The sequence below is a fragment of the Lepidochelys kempii genome, chromosome 1, assembly GCF_965140285.1.
Source record: "Lepidochelys kempii isolate rLepKem1 chromosome 1, rLepKem1.hap1, whole genome shotgun sequence".
NCBI classification, from domain to species: Eukaryota; Metazoa; Chordata; order Testudines; family Cheloniidae; genus Lepidochelys; species Lepidochelys kempii.
The window spans coordinates 206,366,195-206,374,759 of record NC_136380.1 but is presented as its reverse complement, the minus strand read 5'-3'; positions in this window follow the sequence as shown (position 1 = coordinate 206,374,759).

The following is an 8,565-nucleotide window of genomic DNA, read 5'->3' as shown; positions in this document are numbered from 1 at the left end:
TGAGCTGTTTAAAAATATATATTATATCTAGGTTTTTTGTTTGTCCTGGTGGCACACATCCGCACATACCTCAATATTGGTGCTGCACATGGATGGAAAAAATTAGAGGGAACATTGCTCACCACTATACTAACAAGGAACCGGGCAGAGCCTTGCACTGCAATGAGCTCCAAGAGACCAGCTATGGTCAGCTTATACCACACCAGGGGCCCCATCGGGCAACAACACCCCTTGTTCTCTTTCCTAAAGTCTTTGGCTCCAGCAACAGCCCTTGGAAAAGCCCTGTCCCTCCTCACATGTCCTTGCCCAGCAGGCCACCTTTGGGGGCTACACAGCTCCTCCCACAACACCTGCTTGGGACTTTGCCCTCACCAACGGCTGCTCAGTACCTTCTTCCTCTCACTACCCTCTTTTTTTGGAGTAGAAGACCTTGGATGTGTCCCCATTCTTCAAAAAGACTAGTGATGCAGGAGACAAAGAACCACAGGGCCAAAAGCTCCAAGGTGCACAATACCTGTATCTGGGGAAAAAGTTAAACTCTAGAGCTCCCCGGGCTCACATCTAAAACTCCAAAGGAGTCCCTGTGCCCAAACAAGGATCCTTTTGAGATGAAGTTGCAGAAGAATGGCAAGAAACCTGCTTTACTCAATTCTGGCAGGAAATATGGACCCCATGGCTCCAATGACAGCACCAACTTAATCCAGAACAGTGATTTTTCACAGCACGAAGAGCTCATCTAACTGTGGTTGGAGGATAGGGGAGAAAAAGGGGGCTCTGAAGAAACTCCTCTGAATTGATCCAGCCGATCCAAATGGGTAACAATTTGGACTTAGCATCAATGACTAATCTGAGTTCTCTGACATCCCCTCCAACAAAGCCTTAAGAAGGTGGTGACTCCTGATGCTTTGGCCCAGACAAAGCCAAACTTTGGATGTGAGAAAGCTAGGGCTGTCAAATGATTTAAAAAAATTAATCGCAATTAATCACGCGATTAAAAAAGTTAATCATGATTAATTGCACTGTTAATAATAGAATACCATTTATTTAAATATTTTTGGATGTTTTCTACATTTTCAAATATATTGATTTCAATTACCACACAATATACAAAGTGTACAGTGCTCACTTTGTATTTATTTTTATTACAAATATTTGCACTGTAAAAAAAAACAAAAGAAATAGAATATTTCAATTCACCTAATACAAGTATTGTAGTGCAATCTCTTTATAATGAAAGTTGAACTTACAAATATAGAATTATGTACAAAAAATAACTGCATTCAAAAATAAAACAATGTAAAACTTTATAACCTACAAGTCCATTCAGTTCTACTTCAGCCAATCACTCAGACAAACAAGTTTGGTTACAATTTGCGGGAGATAATGCTGCCTGCTTCTTGTTTACAGTGTCACCTGAAAGTGAGAACAGGCATTCGCATGGCACTGTTGTAGCCAGCATCGCAAGATATTTACATGCCAGATGTGCTAAAGGTTCATATGTCCCTTCATGCTTCAACCACCATTCCAGAGGACATGCATCCATGCTGATGATGGGTTCTGCTCAATAACAATCCAAAGCAGAGCAGACCGATGCATGTTCATTTTCATCATCTGCGTCAGATGCCACCAGCAGAAGGTTGATTTTCTTTTTTGATGGTTCGGGTTCTGTAGTTTCCGCATCAGAGAGTTGCTCTTTTAAGACATCTGAAAGCATTCTCCACACCTCGTCCTTCAGATTTTGGAAGGCACTTCAGATTCTTAACCTTGGGTCAAGTGCTGTATCTATCCTTAGAAATCTCACATTGGTACCTTCTTTGCATTTTGTCAAATCTGCTGTGACAATGTTCTTAAAATGAACATGTGCTGGGTCATCATCCAAGACTGCTATAACATGAAATATATGGCAGAGTATATTTTAGACCAGGAGACATACAATTCTCCCCCAAGGAGTTCAGTCACAAATTTAATTAATGCATAATTTTTTTTAATGAGCATCATCAGCATGGAAGCATGTCCTCTGGAATGGTGACCAAAGCATTGTGGAAGTATAACATTGTATAAGTATAACGTTGTATAAGGGGACATGCTGGATACATTGTATATGAGAGGGCATGCCAAAACATGTTACAAAGTATCTGAGGGAGCACACTTAGGGTAGTGAGTTTGTGTGTGTGGTTCTTGTGAGGGGGTGAGATAACCTGGATTTGTGCAGGAAATGGCCCAACTTTATTATCATGCACATTGTGTAAAGAGTTGTCACTTTGGATGGGCTATCACCAGCAGGAGAGTGAATTTGTGTGGGGGGTGGAGGGTGAGAAAACCTGGATTTGTGCTGGAAATGGCCCACCTGATGATCACTTTAGATAAGCTATTACCAGCTGGACAGTGGGGTGGGAGGAGGTATTTTCTCATATTCTCTGTGTATATATAAAGTCTGCTACAGTTTCCACGGCATGCATCCGATGAAGTGAGCTGTAGCTCACGAAAGCTCATGCTCAAATAAATTGGTTAGTCTCTAAGGTGCCACAAGTACTCCTTTTCTTTTCACGTAGGGACAGTTAGCTTTTGAATGGAGAAGCAATTAAGATAGAGCCAGCACGTCTAAGAAGCAGGCATCAGAATGGAAGGTGTGAAGGGCAATTAGTTAAGTTAACTGGAAGCTGTTAAAGGAGATTGTTAAGGGTGGCAGGTAATTGAAGATACGTGACTGGTCTCAGGGATCTCGAAGGGTGGTGACTAAAATCTTTTTCTTCTTTTGTCTGTAACTTCTCTGTAACTTGTTCTCCAAAAAACTGTGTAAATTAAGAGACACAAGCCCCACTCGGGGGGCTCACTTCTAAATGTATTAGCAGAGCAGCTTTGCTAATAAAACAGAGTGGTCTGATAAATTGTGAGTCTGAATCAAACTTTGACAATTTGGAGGTTCCACCGAGATGGCAAGCGGCTTCACTGAGGCTGTGCGATCCCTGACTGCCTTGCAGGACGATCGTGGCAGCCAGCGCCTGGACGCTTAGTCCAAGCGATCCTCCACAAGACAGAAAGGTACACAGCAGCAGCGCAGTCTACGCCATTGAACTTGTTGGTTCCCACTCTGTTCGGGTAGGGGTCTTTGGATCCAGCTTCTGGAATCAGACGTCTCAGGTAATTATTATTTTTGTGCTTTAACCGGTTTGAGGACTGTCTTGTCTTTGTGTCTATCCGTCTTCCCCGTGGTGTGTGTGTGAATCTGGGAGCCATCTCTGTCCGGAGACTGGCTGACTAAGGGGTCCCCGTCCCCATGGTCTGAATAAGTGGAATCTGCACAGCTGCAGCTGCACCACGCCTTGGGTATAACCCCTGGTGTGAAAGCAAGGGCAGTTGAGGCAGTAGCCTGTGGGCTCCTTTCTGTGTGTTGCACCGGGTACCGCTCTGCTGAGCCCGAATTTCCTTCTTGTGTGAGTGCTGTGTGAAGTCCTCCTGGATGGGTAATCAGAAGTCTAAGGTAGAACAGTTCCCTAAGGGAACTCCAGCTTATTTTATGTATTTTAGGAGGGGTCCGGACTCTTGTAGGTTTCTTGAAAAATGGTCCAAATTAGCTCTAGAGAACCCCAAATTACAGTGGCCACTGTTAGGTTCTTGGGACAAGGATTGAGTGGACGCTTTAAAAAGCAAACTCGTCCTCCCAAAAACCAAATTGGAGAGAGGAGAAGTAGACTGCTTCATGCAGTGGTGGGAAGAGGCAAATCGTAGATGGACTGAGTCAAAACTCACCTCTCTTAAAAATTCTATCAAAAAACTAACAGTTCAATTGGATGCAGTCTCTCCCACCACTAGTCCGAGCGCTCCCCTTTGCCCAGTCCTGTGCAATGATCCAGATCAAACCCGACCCCCACCATACTCCTGCGCAAGTAAGAAATCAGAAAAGAGAAAAAATCTTCAGTGACTACAGATAATGAAAGTGAAGAAGATACCCTCATTGGCCTCGCAGCTCTGCAAAATATTATGAAGAAGAAATCTAAAGCAGTCTGCAAAGATTCTCTTGACATCTCTTGGAAAAGAGAACCTGATGGGAGGTTAATGAGAGACTCTGATCAAACTGTTGTGGCACCCTTACGAGTCCTTAAGATGGGAGAAAGTGAGTCCATATGGGATTATAAGCCCTGGACTCGTACGGAACTTTTATCTATAGTTAAAAGTTTTCCCAAACCACAGGAAAACTCTGTCAAATTTGCTGAGGAGTTTCTGTTAATCTGTGAAACCTATGAACCCTCTGAGACAGATCTCCTCCAACTGTGTAAATTGTTAGCTCCTGCCAGTTATTATGAAAAATGGTTGGCTGCCGCAGACTGGCCAGATGAGGCACGCCACTCAACCATAAAAAGTACTGGCCCAGATTCGGCATACAGAGACCGGTGTATGGCTCTTTGGAAGCGCCTGCATCAAGCCATTCCCAAAGTGTGGTCTCCTAAAACAAACTGGACAGCAATACGTTGCTGTAAGCAAGGGCAAGGAGAAAGCCCAGGTGACTATAGGTCCTGGCTAACTGATATTTTCCTACAACATTCAGGAATACAAGAGCCCGATGTAAATGGGCAGGGGGCCTTGGCACATGCATTTGTTGATGGTCTTCTCCCTGCCACAGGCAGCATGTTAAAATGAATAAGTGTGGGATGGGAGACTGAAACCATGGACAAATTGCTGGCAGTAGCAGAGCATTGCCACCGCACTTTAAAAGGAAAGGAGGAACAGTCTTCCCAAAAGTTAATGGCTCTGCAGATACAGCATTATTCAGGACTAAGCAGACCATACCGGGGACAGGGACTGGGTTGCGGAAGGGGGCGGGGGGCTGGATTAACTGGGGTTTGTAACTACTGTAAACAGCCTGGACACTGGAAAAAAGAGTGTCCAAGACGACCTAATAATTGTATGGGAAATCAAGTGAACCCCCCGCTGGTTCCTCCAGCTGATCCCCAACCCTATTTTTCACCCCAACAATGACGGGATGCTGGGGAACCTCACAAAGTTTTAGCTCCCTTATTACCTCTGTCCCCTACTGGAGAATGTGTCCTGACTGTAAATGATCTCTCTCTCCCTTTCCTTGTTGATACTGGAGCTTCTCTTTCTACAATCCGCACCACTGACTTGCCTGAGGTTCCCCGATCTGGAAAATCTGTGTCTGCTGTTGGCATTACAGGGATCCCTACCTCTTTTCCCCTCTCAAAACCTTTGTCTGTTCAGGTCGGTCCCCTCTCTGAGGAGCTTGCATTCCTCCTCTCTGATTCCACCCCTGCAAACCTTCTGGGACGGGACTTGCTATGCAAACTTGGCTGTTCTATTTACTGCTCCCCAGATGGTGTCTATCTGCAAATCCCTCAGTCTTCCTTATGTGATTCTGTAGCCTCCCTGCTGTCTGAAACTTCCCTCTCCACTCTGGTCCCTTGCTGTCCCTTAACTCCGTCCCGAGAGCACCTAATCTCTCAGGTTCCTTCCTCCCTATGGCCATCGCACCCATCTGAAGTGGGCCAATTAAATACTGACCCAGTTTGGATTACTGTAGACAATTCCAAACCTCTGCCTCGCCTGTCTCAGTATCCTTTGAATCCTGAGGCAGAGGCTGGGATTGCTCCAGTTATATCTGCATTAAAAGAACAAGGAATTATTGTCCCTTGTTCCAGCCCCTGTAACACCCCTATCCTCCCAGTTCAAAAGGCTGATGGCAAATCATGGCGATTTGTTCAAGACCTTCGAGCTATTAACTGTATTGTCATACCTTCTTTTCCAGTGGTTCCTAACCCTGCTACAATACTAGCGTCTATTCCTCCAAATGCAACCCACTTTACTGTTGTAGATTTGTGCTCCGCTTTCTTCTCTGTCCCAGTTCACTCTGAATCCCAGTATCTCTTTGCCTTCTCCTACAAGGGTCAGCAATATACATGGACTACCCTTCCCCAGGGGTATACAGAGAGTCCATCCTATTTTTCTCAAGCCCTAGCCAGGGATCTTGCTGATCTGGTTTTCCCATCAGGATCCACACTGATCCAATATGTGGACGACTTACTCCTGTGCTCCCCCTCTCTGTCTGCCTCAGAAACTGATTCACTAACACTTCTCACAGCTTTAGCGAACAAGGGTCATAAGGCTTCTTGCACAAAATTGCAGCTCTGCCAAACCTCTGTCACATACCTAGGCTTCCTTCCCTCCCAGGGCTCCCGTACACTCTCTCCAGCCCGGGTACAAGCCATCCTTAGCTTTCCCCAGCCTTGCTCTCCACGCCAGGTCAGAAAATTCTTAGGCATGACAGGGTTCTGTAGGCAATGGATTCCCCAATATGCTTCTCTGGCTAAACCACTCCAAGAACTCACTCGATCCTCTGTACCTAACCCCATGCCATGGCCACTTGAAGCAAATGCTGCTTTTATCTCCCTTAAGCAGAATTTAGCCTCTGCCCCTGCCTTAGGGTATGTCTACACTACGGAATAAGGTTGAATTTATAGAAGTCGGTTTTTTAGAAATCGGTTTTATATATTCGAGTGTGTGTGTCCCCACAGAAAATGCTCTAAGTGCATTAACTCGGCGGAGTGCTTCCACAGTACCGAGGCTAGAGTCGACTTCCGGAGCGTTGCACTGTGGGTAGCTATCCCACAGTTCCCGCAGTCTCCGCTGCCCATTGGAATTCTGGGTTGAGATCCCAATGCCTGATGGGGCTAAAACATTGTCGCGGGTGGTTCTGAGTACATATCGTCAGGCCGCCGTTCCCTCCCTCCCTCCGTGAAAGCAAGGGCAGACAATCGTTTCGCGCCTTTTTTCCTGAGTTACCTGTGCAGATGCCATACCACGGCAAGCATGGAGCCCGCTCAGGTAACCGTCACCCTATGTCTCCTGGGTGCTGGCAGACGTGGTACGGCTTTGCTACACAGTAGCAGCAACCCATTGCCTTCTGGCAGCAGATGGTGCAGTATGACTGGTAGCCGTCCTCGTCGTGTCCGAGGTGCTCCTGGCCACGTCGGCTGGGAGCGCCTGGGCAGACATGGGCGCAGGGACTAAATTTGGAGTGACTTGACCAGGTCATTCTCTTTAGTCCTGCAGTCAGTCCTATTGAACCGTCTTATGGTGAGCAGGCAGGTGATATGGATTGCTAGCTGTTGTACTGTACCATCTTCTGCCGAGCAGGCAAGAGATGAGGATTGCTAGCAGTCGTACTGTACCATCTTCTGCCGGGCAGGCAAGAGATGAGGATTGCTAGCAGTTGTATTGTACTATCTTCTGCCGGGCAGGCAAGAGATGAGGATGGCTAGCAGTCGTACTGTACCATCTTCTGCCGAGCAGCCATGAGATGTGGATGGCATGCAGTCCTTCTGCACCGTCTGCTGCCAGCCAAAGATGTAAAAGATAGATGGAGTGGATCAAAACAAGAAATAGACCAGATTTGTTTTGTATTCATTTGCCTCCTCCCCTGTCTAGGGGACTCATTCCTCTAGGTCACACTGCAGTCACTCACAGAGAAGGTGCAGCAAGGTAAATCTAGCCATGTATCAATCAGAGGCCAGGCTAACCTCCTTGTTCCAATAAGAACAATAACTTAGGTGCACCATTTCTTATTGGAACCCTCCGTGAAGTCCTGCCTGAAATACTCCTTGATGTAAAGACACCCCCTTTGTTGATTTTAGCTCCCTGAAGCCAACCCTGTAAGCCATATCGTCAGTCGCCCCTCCCTCTGTCTGCCGTTGCTCTGACGATCATTCCGCATCTTTTATCTGTGCGGACGCGATACCAAGGCAAGCATGGAAGCCGCTCAGCTCACTTTGGCAATTAGGAGCACATTAAACACCACACGCATTATCCAGCAGTATATGCAGCACCAGAACCTGGCAAAGCGATACCGGGCGAGGAGGCGACGTCAGCGCGGTCACGTGAGTGATCAGGACATGGACACAGATTTCTCTGAAAGCATGGGCTCTGCCAGTGCATGCATCATGGTGCTAGTGGGGAAGGTTCATGCTGTGGAACACCAATTCTGGGCTCGGGAAACAAGCACAGACTGGTGGGACCACATAGTGTTGCAGGTCTGGGACGATTCCCAGTGGCTGCGAAACTTTCGCATGCGTAAGGGCACTTTCATGGAACTTTGACTTGCTTTCCCCTGCCCTGAGGCACATGAATACCAAGATGAGAGCAGCCCTCACAGTTGAGAAGCGAGTGGCGATAGCCCTGTGGAAGCTTGCAACGCCAGACAGCGACCGGTCAGTTGGGAATCAATTTGGAGTGGGCAAATCTACTGTGGGGGCTGCTGTGATACAAGTAGCCCACGCAATCAAAGATCTGCTGATATCAAGGGTAGTGTCCCTGGGAAATGTGCAGGTCATAGTGGATGGCTTTGCTGCAGTGGGATTCCCTAACTGTGGTGGGGCCATAGACGGAACCCATATCCTTATCTTGGCACCGGAGCACCAAGCCGCTGAGTACATAAACCACAAGGGGTACTTTTCAATAGTGCTGCAAGCTCTGGTGGATCACAAGGGACGTTTCACCAACATCAACGTGGGATGGAAAGGTACATGACGCTCACTTTAAGCACAGCACTTTAAA